Source organism: Salmo salar, chromosome ssa23, assembly GCF_905237065.1.
Source record: "Salmo salar chromosome ssa23, Ssal_v3.1, whole genome shotgun sequence".
In the NCBI taxonomy this organism is placed as follows: domain Eukaryota; kingdom Metazoa; phylum Chordata; class Actinopteri; order Salmoniformes; family Salmonidae; genus Salmo; species Salmo salar.
This window is the reverse complement of record NC_059464.1, coordinates 18,415,511-18,427,710: the sequence shown is the minus strand read 5'-3', so window position 1 is coordinate 18,427,710 and position 12,200 is coordinate 18,415,511. Positions and strand designations below refer to the sequence as shown.

General features: G+C 45.3%; 1 protein-coding gene across 1 annotated transcript in view; it reads right to left on the bottom strand.

The window, feature by feature from the left end:
* LOC106584146 (BMP/retinoic acid-inducible neural-specific protein 3) overlaps positions 1–10,846 on the bottom strand; it is an 83,246-nt gene extending 72,400 nt beyond the window's left edge. Inside the window, exon 1 of the mRNA XM_014169065.2 lies at positions 10,238–10,846. The gene's annotated coding sequence lies outside the window, so the exon portion shown is untranslated. The remainder of the gene's footprint in view (positions 1–10,237) is intronic.
* Between the last annotated feature and the right edge of the window lie 1,354 nt (positions 10,847–12,200).

The following is a 12,200-nucleotide window of genomic DNA, read 5'->3' as shown; positions in this document are numbered from 1 at the left end:
CTGTCCCCTCTACCTCTGTCCCCTCTACCTCTTCTGCTCCTTCAACCAGTGGTGTTCACCTGCCCAAATTCATCTCTGCAGACATGAATGTGCCTCAGGGCAAAAAGGGCACAGTGGGGAGGTGACGCTGTGCCCTTTGTCACAGGAAATGCCCCATCACATGTACCACCTGCTCAGTAACTCTATGCTTTACAGCAGAAAGAGACTGCTATGGGCCATGGCACCAGCAGAACAATTGTGTAGAGGACTGAGGGTCCTCACAATATTGTACATTGAATGTCTGTAAATAGTTACCCTTGTTATTTACATTTATTTTTTTAATTAAATATTTATTTTTTAAAATTTTACTTTTTTTGAGGGGTGTGTTAGAATATAAATTTTGTATTTTGTATATAGTTTTTTACATCAAAATGTATCACTGTACCAATTTGGCCACTTGGGTACATTTGGGTACATTTCTGTGGGACACCTGGGTGACTTCATGCTCAATGTCATGTAGCTCGCTCATTCCCGAAGATATGTGTCTGAAACTTTTCTCAGATACTGCTGACCTCTTGTGTTCTGCATAGAAATTATCGCCAGCATCCTAACTGAATGTTTGGCTGTTCCTGTTCAGTTGAACGATGATGCAACAATAACAAAAACCAGAAAATGTATGTTTGGGTATGTCTTCAGACGGAAATTGAGAGAAGTGGGGGGGTAGCCTAAAAAGGTTAACCTCTATGGGCTAGGTGGGACGCTTGCGTCCCACCTACTCAACAGCCACTTTAAGCCTGTGGCACGATTTTCAAAACCTTAAAAATCCTATTACTTCAATTTCTCAAACATATGACTATTTTACAGCTATTTAAAGACAAGACTCTCGTTAATCTAACCACACTGTCCGATTTCAAAAAGGCTTTACAACGAAAACAAAACATTAGATTATGTCAGCAGAGTACCAAGCCAGAAATAATCAGACACCCATTTTTCAAGCCAGCATATAATGTCACCAAAACCCAGAAGACAGCTAAATGCAGCACTCACCTTTGATGATCTTCATCAGATGACAACCCTAGGACATTATGTTATACAATACATGCATGTTTTGTTCAATCAAGTTCATATTTATATCAAAAACCAGCTTTTTACATTAGCATGTGACGTTCAGAACTACCATACCCCCCGCAAACTTCCGGGGAATTCGCTAACATTTTACTAAATTACTCACGATAAACGTTCACAAAAAGCATAACAATTATTTTAAGAATTATAGATACAGACCTCCTCTATGCACTCGATATGTCCGATTTTAAAATAGCTTTTTGGTGAAAGCACATTTTGCAATATTCTAAGTACATAGCCCAGGCATCACGGGCTCGCTATTTAGACACCCGGCAAGTTTAGCACTCACCATAATCATATTTACTATTATAAAAGTTTGATTACCTTTTGTTGTCTTCGTCAGAATGCACTCCCAGGACTGCTACTTCAATAACAAATGTTGGTTTGGTCCAAAATAATCCATCGTTATATCCGAATAGCGGCGTTTTGTTCGTGTGTTCCAGACACTATCCGAAATAGTAAAGAAGTGTCGCGCGCATGGCGCAATTCGTGACAATAAAATTCTAAATATTCCATTACCGTACTTCGAAGCATGTCAACCGCTGTTTAAAATCAATTTTTACGCCATTTTTCTCGTAGAAAAGCGATAATATTCCGACAGGGAATCTCCTTTTCGGCAAACAGAGGAAAAAAATCACAAAGGCGGGGGCGGTCGGGTCATGCGCATAAGCCCAGAGTCCCTTGATCGGCCACTTGAGAAAGGCGATAATGTGTTTCAGCCTGGGGCTGGAATGACGACATTCTGTTTTTTCCCGGGCTCTGAGAGCCTATGGAAGACGTGGGAAGTGTCACGTTAGAGCAGAGATCCTTAGTAAAAGATAGAGATGGAAAAGAAGTTCAAGAAATGGTCAGACAGGCCACTTCCTGTAAAGGAATCTCTCAGGTTTTGACCTGCCATTTGAGTTCTGTTATACTCACAGACACCATTCAAACAGTTTTAGAAACTTTAGGGTGTTTTCTATCCATATGTAATAAGTATATGCATATTCTAGTTACTGGGTAGGAGTGGTAACCAGATTAAATCGGGTATGTTTTTTATCCAGCCGTGTCAATACTGCCCCCTAGCACCAACAGGTTTTAATGCTGCACTTCCCAGGAGTCACGTGTATCCCCTGTCACAGGAGAAGACGGTGGCTATGGAGAAATATGTCGCTGAATCGCTGAGGCAGGGATACATTCGGCCATCCACGTCACCCGTCTCCTCGAGTTTCTTTTTTGTGAAGAAAAAGGATAGAGGTTTGCGTCCGTGCATTGACTATAGAGGTCTAAATTCCATCACAGTGGGATTCAGTTACCCGCTACCTCTCATCGCCACGGCGGTGGAGTCATTTCACGGAGCACGCTTCTTCACAAAACTGGATCTCAGGAGTGCATATAACTTGGTGTGTATCCGAGATGGAGATGAGTGGAAGACCGCGTTTAGTACCACATCTGGACATTATGAGTATCTCGACATGCCGTATGGTTGAAGAATGCTCCAGCCGTTTTCCAATCCTTTGTAGATGAGATTCTCAGAGACCTGCACGGGCAGGGTGTGGTGGTGTACATCGATGACATTCTGATCTACTCCGCTACACCCGCCGCGCATGTGTCTCTGGTAGGTAAGGTGCTTGGGCGACTGTTGGAGCATGACATGTAAGTCAAGGCCGAGAAATGTGTGTTCTCCAAACAAGCCGTCTCTTTTCTGGGGTATCGCATTTCCACATCTGGGGTGGTGATGGAGTGTGACCGCATTTCGTCCGTGCGTAATTGGCCGACTCCGACCACGGTAAAGGAGGTGCAGCGGTTTTTAGGGTTTCCCAATTACTACCGGAGGTTTATCCGGGGTTTTCGGCAGGTGGCAGCTCCCATTACCTCACTGTTGAAAGGGGGGGGGGGTCGTGCGTTTGCGGTGGTAGGCGGACAGAGCTTTTGGTCGTCTGAAGACTGTTTGGCACATCCGGACCCCTCTTTGCCAGTCATAGTGGAGGTGGACGCGTCCGAGGCTGGTGTTGGAGCCGTGCTATCACAGCGCTCGGGCACGCCCCTGAAGCTTCGCCCCTGCTCTTTCTTTTCAAGGAAGCTCTGTTTGGCGGAGCGAAACTATGATGTGGGGGACAGGGAGTTGCTGGCTGTGGTAAGGGCCCTGAAGATGTGGAGACATTGGCTTGAGGGGGCGCAACACCCTTTTCTCATCTGGACTGACCACCGTAATCTGGAGTACATCCGGGCGGCGAGGAGACTGAATCCTCGTCAGGCCTGGTGGGCGATGTTTTTCACCAGATTTCGTTTCACTATCTCCTATATACCAGGTTCCTGTAACGCCAAGGCCGACGCACTGTCTCGTCTCTATGATGCCGAGGAGCGGTCCATTGATCCCACTCCCATACTTCCGGCCTATTGTCTGGTGGCATCAGTAGTCTGGGAGGTGGACGCGGACATCGAGCGGGCGTCACGGTCAGAACCTACTCCACCACAGTGTCCTGCGGGTCGGAGGTACGTCCCGCTTGGTGTTCGCGATCGATTGATCAGGTGGGTGCACACATTACCCTCTGGTCATCCGGGTATTGAGCGGACGGTGCGGGGTCTTAGGGGGAGCTACTGGTGGCCCACATTGGTGAAGGACGTTAGGGTTTATGCCTCCTCCTGTTCGGTGTGCGCCCAGTGTAAGGCTCCTAGACACCTGCCTAGAGGGAAGTTACAGCCCCTCCACGTTCCACAGCGGCCTTGGTCCCACCTGTCGGTGGACTTCCTCACCGATCTCCCTCCGTCTCAGGGGAACACCACGATCCTGGTCATTGTGGATCGGTTTTCTAAGTCCTGCCGTTTCCTCCCTTTGCCCGGTCTTCCTACGGCCCTACAGACCGCGGAGGCCCTGTTTACTCACATCTTCCGGCACTACGGGGTGCCTGAGGACATAGTCTCTGATCGGGGTCCCCAGTTCACGTCCCGGGTGTGGAGGGCATTTATGGAGCGAGCGTCTGGGGGTTTTGATCAGCTTGACCTCGGGTTTTCCCCCCCGAGAGTAATGTGCAGGTGGAGAGAATTAATCAGGATATGGGCAGGTTTCTGCGGTCCTATTGCCAGGACCGGCCCGGAGAGTGGGCGAGGTTCGTGCCATGGGCCGAGATGGCTCACAATTCTCTACGCCACTCCTCTACGAACCTGTCGCCATTTCAGTGCGTGTTGGGTTACCAGCCGGTCCTGGCACCATGGCATCAGAGCCAGACCGAGGCTCCTGCAGTGAAGGAATTGGTGCAGCGCTCAAAGGAGACCTGGAGAGCCGTCCAGGAATCCCTGAAACGGGCCGGTGGTCGCCAGAAGGAGAGGGCTGACCGCCACCACAGTGAGGCTCCCGTGTTCGCGCCAGGGAACCGGGTCTGGCTCTCGACCCGAAACCTGCCCCTACGCCTGCCCTGCCAGAAGCTGGGGCCGTGGTTTATGGGGCCATTTCAAGTCCTGAGGAGAATAAACGAGGTGTGTTATAGGTTACAGCTTCCCTCTTACTACCGTATTAACCCCTCGTTTCATGTGTCTCTCCCCAGGCCGGTGGTAGCTGGTCCACTGCAGGACGTTGAGGTGCTAGAGATCCCTCCGGCCCCCCTGGACATCGAGGGGGCCCCGGCGTACAGAGTCCGTTCCATCTTGGACTCTAGGCGTCGGGTGGGGAGCCTGCAGTACCTCGTGGACTTGGAGGGGTACGGTCCGGAGGAGAGGTGCTGGACATCTTGAACCCATCACTGCTGTGTGAGTTCCACAGCCTCCATCCGGATCACCCTGCCCCTCGCCCTCCGGGTCGTCCTCTTGGTCGGTGTCAGGGGGGGTACTGTCACAACTTCTACCGAAGGTGGCTCCTTTCCCCGTTCGGGCGGCGCTTGGCGGTCGTCGTCGGTCTACTAGCTGCCACCGATCCCTTTTTCCCTTTTCGTTTGGTCTAGTCTGTCTTTTGTTGCACCTGTTTTAAGTTGGGTCATTCGTGGGGTATTTAGTCTCGCTTATCTACAGTGGGGGGAAAAAGTATTTGATCCCCTGCTGATTTTGTACGTTTGCCCACTGATAAAGAAAGGATCAGTCTATAATTTTAATGGTAGGTTTATTCGAACAGTGAGAGACAGAATAACAACAAAAATATCCAGAAAAACACGTCAAAAATGTTATACATTTATTTGAATTTTAGTGAGGGAAATAAGTATTTGACCCCCTCTCAATCAGAAAGATTTCTGGCTCCCAGGTGTCTTTTATACAGGTCACGAGCTGAGATTAGGAGCACACTCGTAAAGGGAGTGCTCCTAACCGCAGCTTGTTACCTGTAAAAAAGACACCTGTCCACAGAAGCAATCAATCAGATTCCAAACTGTCCACCATGGCCAAGACCAAAGAGCTGTTCAAGGATATCAGGGACTAGATTGTAGACCTACACAAGGCTGGAATGGGCTACAAGACCATCGCCAAGCAGCTTGGTGAGAAGGTGACAACATTTGGTGCGATTATTCGCAAATGGAAGAAACACAAAAGAACTGTCAATATCCCTCGGCCTGGGGTTCCATGCAAGATCTCACCTCGTGGAGTTGCAATGATCATGAGAACAGTGAGGAATCAGCCCAGAACTACACAGGAGGATCTTGTCAATGATCTCAAGGCAGCTGGGACCATAGTCACCAAGAAAACAATTGGTAACACACTACTCCGTGAAGGACTTAAATCCTGCAGCGCCCGCAAGGTCCCCCTGCTCAAGAATACATATAAATGCCCGTCTGAAGTTTGCCAATGAACATCTGAATGATTCAGAGGACAACTGGTGAAAGTGTTGTGGTCAGATGAGACCAAAATGGAGCTCTTTGGCATCAACTCAACTCAACTCGCCGTATTTGGAGGAGGAGGAACGCTGCCTATGACCCCAACAACACCATCTCCACCGTCAAACATGAAGGTGGAAACATTATGCTTTGGGGGTGTTTTTCTGCTAAGGGGACAGGACAACTTCACCGCATCATTTGACGGGGCCATGTACTGTCAAATCTTGGGTGAGAACCTCCATCCCTCAGCCAGGGCATTGAAAATGGGTCGTGGATGGGCATTCCAGCATGACAATGACCCAAACACACAGCCAAGGCAACAAAGGAGTGGCTCAAGAAGAAGCACATTAAGGTCCTGGAGTGGCCTAGCCAGTCTCCAGACCTTAATCCCATAGAAAATCTGTGGAGGGAGCTGAAGTTTTAGTTGCCAAACGTCAGCCTCAAAACCTTATCCTCTCTAGGGTAGGGGGCAGTATTTTCACAGCCGGATAGAAAACGTACCCGATTTAAACTGGTTACTACTCTTTTCCAGAAACGAGAATATGCATATAATTGGTAGATTTGGATAGAAAACACTCTAAAGTTTATAAAACTGTTTGAATGGTGTCTGTGAGTATAACAGAACTCATATGGCAGGCCAAAACCTGAGAAGATTCCATACAGGAAGTGCCCTCTCTGACCATTTCTTGTGCTTCTGTGGCATCTCTGTCGAAAACACAGGATCTCTGCTGTAACGTGACAATTTCTAAGGCTCCCATAGGCTCTCTGAAGGCGCCAGAAAGTGGAATGAGATCTCTGCTGTCTCTGGGCTAGGTACAGGAGCGCTGTTTGTGAGTGGTCAGGCTGGTGGCTCAGAGACAGGAGATGCGCGGCCCCGAGAAGTGGCCATGTTTTTCTTTCAGCCTATGAACGAAAACAACGTCGCCCGGTTGGAATATTATCGCTATTTTACGAAAAAAATAGCATAAAAATTGATTTTAAACAGAGTTTGACATCGGTAATGGAATATTTTGATTTTTTTTGTCACGACATGCGTCCGCGCGTCACCCTTCGGATAGGGACCTGAACGCACGAACAAAACGGAGGATATTTGAACATAACTATGGATTATTTTGAACCAAAACAACATTTGTGGTTGAAGTAGAAGTTCTGGGAGTGCATTCTGACGAAGAACAGCAAAGTTAATCCAATTTTTCTACTAGTAATTCTGAGTTTACTGAGCCTCGATGTTGGCGAGTGTCTGTTTAGCTAGCCTTGATGGCCGAGCTATCTACTCAGAATATTGCAAAATGTGCTTTTGCCGAAAAGCTATTTTAAAATGTGACACCACGATTGCATAAATGAGTTCTGTATCTATAATTCTTTAAATAATTGTTATGTATTTTGTAAACGATTATCAAGAGTAATTTAGTAAATTCACCGGAAGTTTTCGGTGTGTATGCTAGTTCTGAACGTCACATGCTAATGTAAAAAGCTGTTTTTTGATATAAATATGAACTTGATTGAACAAAAATGCATGTATTGTATAACATAATGTCCTAGGAGTGTCATCTGATGAAGATCATCAAAGGTTAGTGCTGCATTTAGCTGTGGTTTTGGTTTTTGTGACATATATGCTAACTTGAAAAATGGGTGTGTGATTATTTCTGGCTGGGTACTCTCCTAACATAATCTAATGTTTTGCTTTCGCTGTAAAGCCTTTTTGAAATCGGACAATGTGGTTAGATTAAGGAGAGTCTTGTCTTTAAAATGGTGTAAAATAGTCATATGTTTGAGAAATTGAAGTTATAGCATTTAAGGTTTTTGTATTTCATAACAATTTTTACTAGGATTAAATGTTAAGAATTAAGAAAAACTGAGTTTAAATGAATTTAGCTAAGGTGTATGTAAACTTCCGACTTCAACTGTATATCCCAACCAGAAGCCATGGATTACAGGCAACATCTCCTTCAAATGTTGATATTTGGTTATGTTGACAGCCAAACACAAATCAACATCACTAAATATCATTACATTTGAGATGAACCAGAGGTTGAATTGAAACAATAGCTGTTGATTTTGCAAATGCTATACTGAACAAAAACATATATCCAACATGAACATGCAACAATTTAAAAGATTTTACTTAGTTACAGTTCATAAGGAAATTAGCCAATTTAATTAAATTCAGTAGGCCCTGATCTATGGATTTCACATGGCTATGCAGGGGTGCAGCCATAGGTGGGCCTGGGAGGTTATAGGCTCAACCACTTGGGAGCCAGGCCCACCCACTAGGGAGTCAGGCCCAGCCAATCAGAATGAGCTTTTCCGCACAAAAGGGCTTTATTACAGACAGAAATACTCCTCAGCACCCTGCCTCAGACGATCCCCCAGGTGAAGAAGCCAGATATTGAGGTCCTGGGCTGGCGTGGTTACACCATATGCACGCACCACTTTTCCGTATTTTTTTTTTTTCCAAACATGTTATTTTACTTCACCAATTTGGACTATTTTGTGTATGTCCATTACATGAAATACCTCCCAAAAATACATTTAAATTACAGGTTGTAATGCAACAAAATAGGAAAAACGCCAAGGGGGATGAATACTTTTGCAAGGCACTGTATATAATGTTGACGGGGTACAGCTGGGCCACCAAGCTCTCTCACTATACACCACAGGACATGAATGCAGCATTCAGCTCTTAAGTCTGGACGTGGCAATGGACACACTCTTTATACAGTCTCTGGAGATAAATTACCCCAAGGCCTCCACAAAGTAACAAGAAATTGAACCCTTTAGGAAGCTGGGCCTGCACCAATTTTATGGAGAAGTTATATGAACACATATTCATACGCACTCGCACACAAACACATTAACGTGGTCCATTCCCTTGCAGGTCACATACTGTACATAGAGGCTTTAGCACTCAGTGCTAAACATCTTCCCATGTTTTGACTCTGGGGCTCTCTGAGCTAACAGCTAACGTGAGAGACTCATAGACTATGACAGTACTGACTCCCTCCAATTGTATTGATAAACCAAAGCTGACATAAGTTCACCCAATGGAGCCTTAACCAGAGACATCAATACATCTCCATCATATAGATCTATCTCTACAATATCTTCAGATATGACTCATGCATTAACCAAGTTCACACATCATTTTCATAGTCTCTCCACAGGCATAGATACAACATTGAGTTTCTTTGAAACAAGATTCGCCGACCATTGTCTGTTTGACAACTGGCAGATGAGTGAATGTCTATTATTTTGGCATATTTACCAAACATTGATTCATGTCAAGTCAGGATTAGCGCAAGCTGATACGCAATAGTATAAAGTATTTGGTATGCAGTATTTAGTATAATTATCTGAAAGGGATCAAATTGACTATATAAACCATTTCAATAAATCGAAATACTCTAAATCCACAATGACCGCAATATCCCCCTTTCAAGAGCAGCACAAATGTATAACGTTATGTCATTGTGCTGTACTGGGTTCATTCAATTTATCAATGCCAAGTTATTCTATTTTGATTTAGGAGCAACATTTACAGTGGTGTTTGTGGATTGAGGGTGCTTGGCTTTCATGACATTCTTTCCCTGCTTTCAAAGCCATGGGAATCAAGGAAGGTTTTGAAAGGCTTGAGGGTGAAGTGTATAATTATGAAATCTGAGGTAAAATTGTTTGTGGATGGCTGGAAGCTGCTGGTTCTGCCTGACTGACTGGCTAGCACTAGGCAGACTTGCTCACACCACATCAGTGTTAGAGATCTGATCCCCAGCTCTGCTTTGCTCTGCTCTGCAGGCAAGCCAATACACCCTCAGGGATATAGACTTGGTGCCAGGGTGGCAATTGGAAAATGAGGAAGGAAGGAGGGAGTGAAAAAGAGAAGGGGGGGAATCTGTGTGCATGTATGTAAAGGTGCATACCAATGTTGTGTATGTCCGCGTGTGTGCGTAGAACCAGCTCTAGCCACCTCGTTATGTCAGTGACTGACATAAGATAAAAACTTTTGAAATGGCACGTTGTGTATTCTGCTATGTAATCTCTCAACGGTAAATTTATTTTTATGAATGTTTTAGCGGGTGGCCAACTATCGCCACCGGGGCCCAAGTGCAGCACGTAGTCTGGCTATAGGCAGAGGTGGCACTGTGTGTGTGTGTGTGTGTGTGTAAGAGAGAGAACATCATGCTATTTTCAAGGTTTGGCTACCTCTGGCATTCAGTTATAGGTCTAACCAATCTGTCCCTACATTGCGTGACAGTGTTCATGCAATTTTAGGAAAATGCAAACCATTACGTAACAAAAAACTAAGCTCTTTCCAGGCTTACTAACAATAGGTCTTATAAAAGATGGATATCTCAACTCACCGCGATTCAGAACAGCAGACAAAGTTCAACTCAGCGTCTCCCATTATCTTGCTGAATCAGCGAATATGTCCATAGAACTACCAAAACGTTCATCGGTGTGAATGAGTTGTGAATTGGACGAGACCCACAAAACTCCACAACATCCGATGAGTAATAGAAGGAAAACGATTCGACAAGTCGGGCTGCGCTGCGCCTTAGCAATGCTTCCTATCGCTCCGGCCCACTGGGGAAGTTAGGTAGAAAAAAGCTTTTCATAAAGGGCTACGATTATCCGGGAATACCTTAACCTTCCTGGAAGCAGAGTTTTGACCTGTCCGGGGATAATTACTAAATTAAAGTATCGACGGAGAGCGGGCGCAATTCCGCCTGGTGGGGGAATGCGTGCGCGCCTCGGGTTAGAAACACCAGTGGGCGACTGGCAGGAAGGCAACTACGGAGGAATGCAGTTGGGTATTGCTTCACCGGATGTTTAAGTATCTCTGGCCAGTGGTTAAATATTATTTTATAAAGTCCACGCCAGCACCGGGCTCTGCTTGACCCGCCTACTCCGCAGCGCCGTCTGAGAGAGTGGGAGAGCCAAATTTCAATAGGTGAAACAGCAGACACGGGCTTTTTTAGCTCTCCTCTCTCCCTTTTACCCCCGTTCTCACCCAGTCACATGTTTAAAACACAAGTAGCCCTCTGTAATAGCTACGAAAGGAGGATATACTTAAGACCGTCACCGTTGACGTGGCGCGAATGGTAACAAGCGCTTTGGAGACAGCGGCTCCCTTATCACAGTGAAATTGCCTACAGCTATGGATTTCTAGATTTATTGTCTGAGGATATTTAAGTCTTTATTTTCTCATGACGTTTTAAATCTATTATTCATTTTACTGATGTAATCTCTTTCAAGAGGGGCAGATAAATAGGCTACATTTGAGGAATAAGCGAATGTATCTCACCAAAATAAATACCTGTAGGCTAAAGCACACTGTCTGTGAGACAGCCATTAGTTTAGTCTTCATACCTGTCTTAGTGTCATACTTAGCTCTGTCTGTCTGAGCAGGGGATGAACGCTAAGGACGGTTCAGTGCCTGCTTCTCTTCTCCCTTGTCTTCAGCCCCCATATGTCTGTGCATAAGGCATGCATCACAGCACTGCAAAGGCAGCTAACAGCACCAACTGAGACTCCAGACAATGAATGAATGCTGGCATTTAACAGTGAATATGAAGGAGTACATCAACACACATGCATCAGCATTTCAGTTAGCAGTGATCATATGCAACTGCATCCTCTCTAAATTAAGGTTCTAACCTAAGCTTAGAGACCTGAGTTTAAGAACCTAAACTCATCTGCATCCTATCCCTTGGTCCATATATATTATGTCCTTTGTGTGCAATAGTGTGCCAACTACAATCAACATGAACCTTGTTGGAATAATTAACATACCAACACTCAGTTGGTAGAGCATGGCGCTTGCACCGCCAGGGTTGTGGGTTCGATTCCCAGGGCCACCCAAATGTAATATGTATGCAAGCATGACTAAGTCGCTTTGGATAAAAGAGTCTACTAAATGGCTTATATTATTATAATAAAGGTCTCCATCTCCACCCAATATGGTCAGCTTTGTGGTGTTTTCAATAAAGAAAGAAAGTGTGTTTGAAGTGTATTGGAACACGTAGACGTTTCCTCAGTTATATGGTATGGGAGCTGTCCATGGTGCTGTACTGCCTCTAAATAATGAGTAACTCCAATGACTACAGTGACTTGTAGACTCCATCTTTGACTTCCATCAACCTCAATGAATAACTCTTCAACTTGCTATAATTTCCATAAGGCTCTATTTGTGTTGTTTCCCCAGTGTGGGAGCTGTCCACGGTGAGGAAAAACATATTTAAAAACCTCAATGAATAACCGTTCAATTTTGGATCATTTCCATAGGGATTTCTGTAGTAGACTTCATCAGGGGTACAGTTGCTT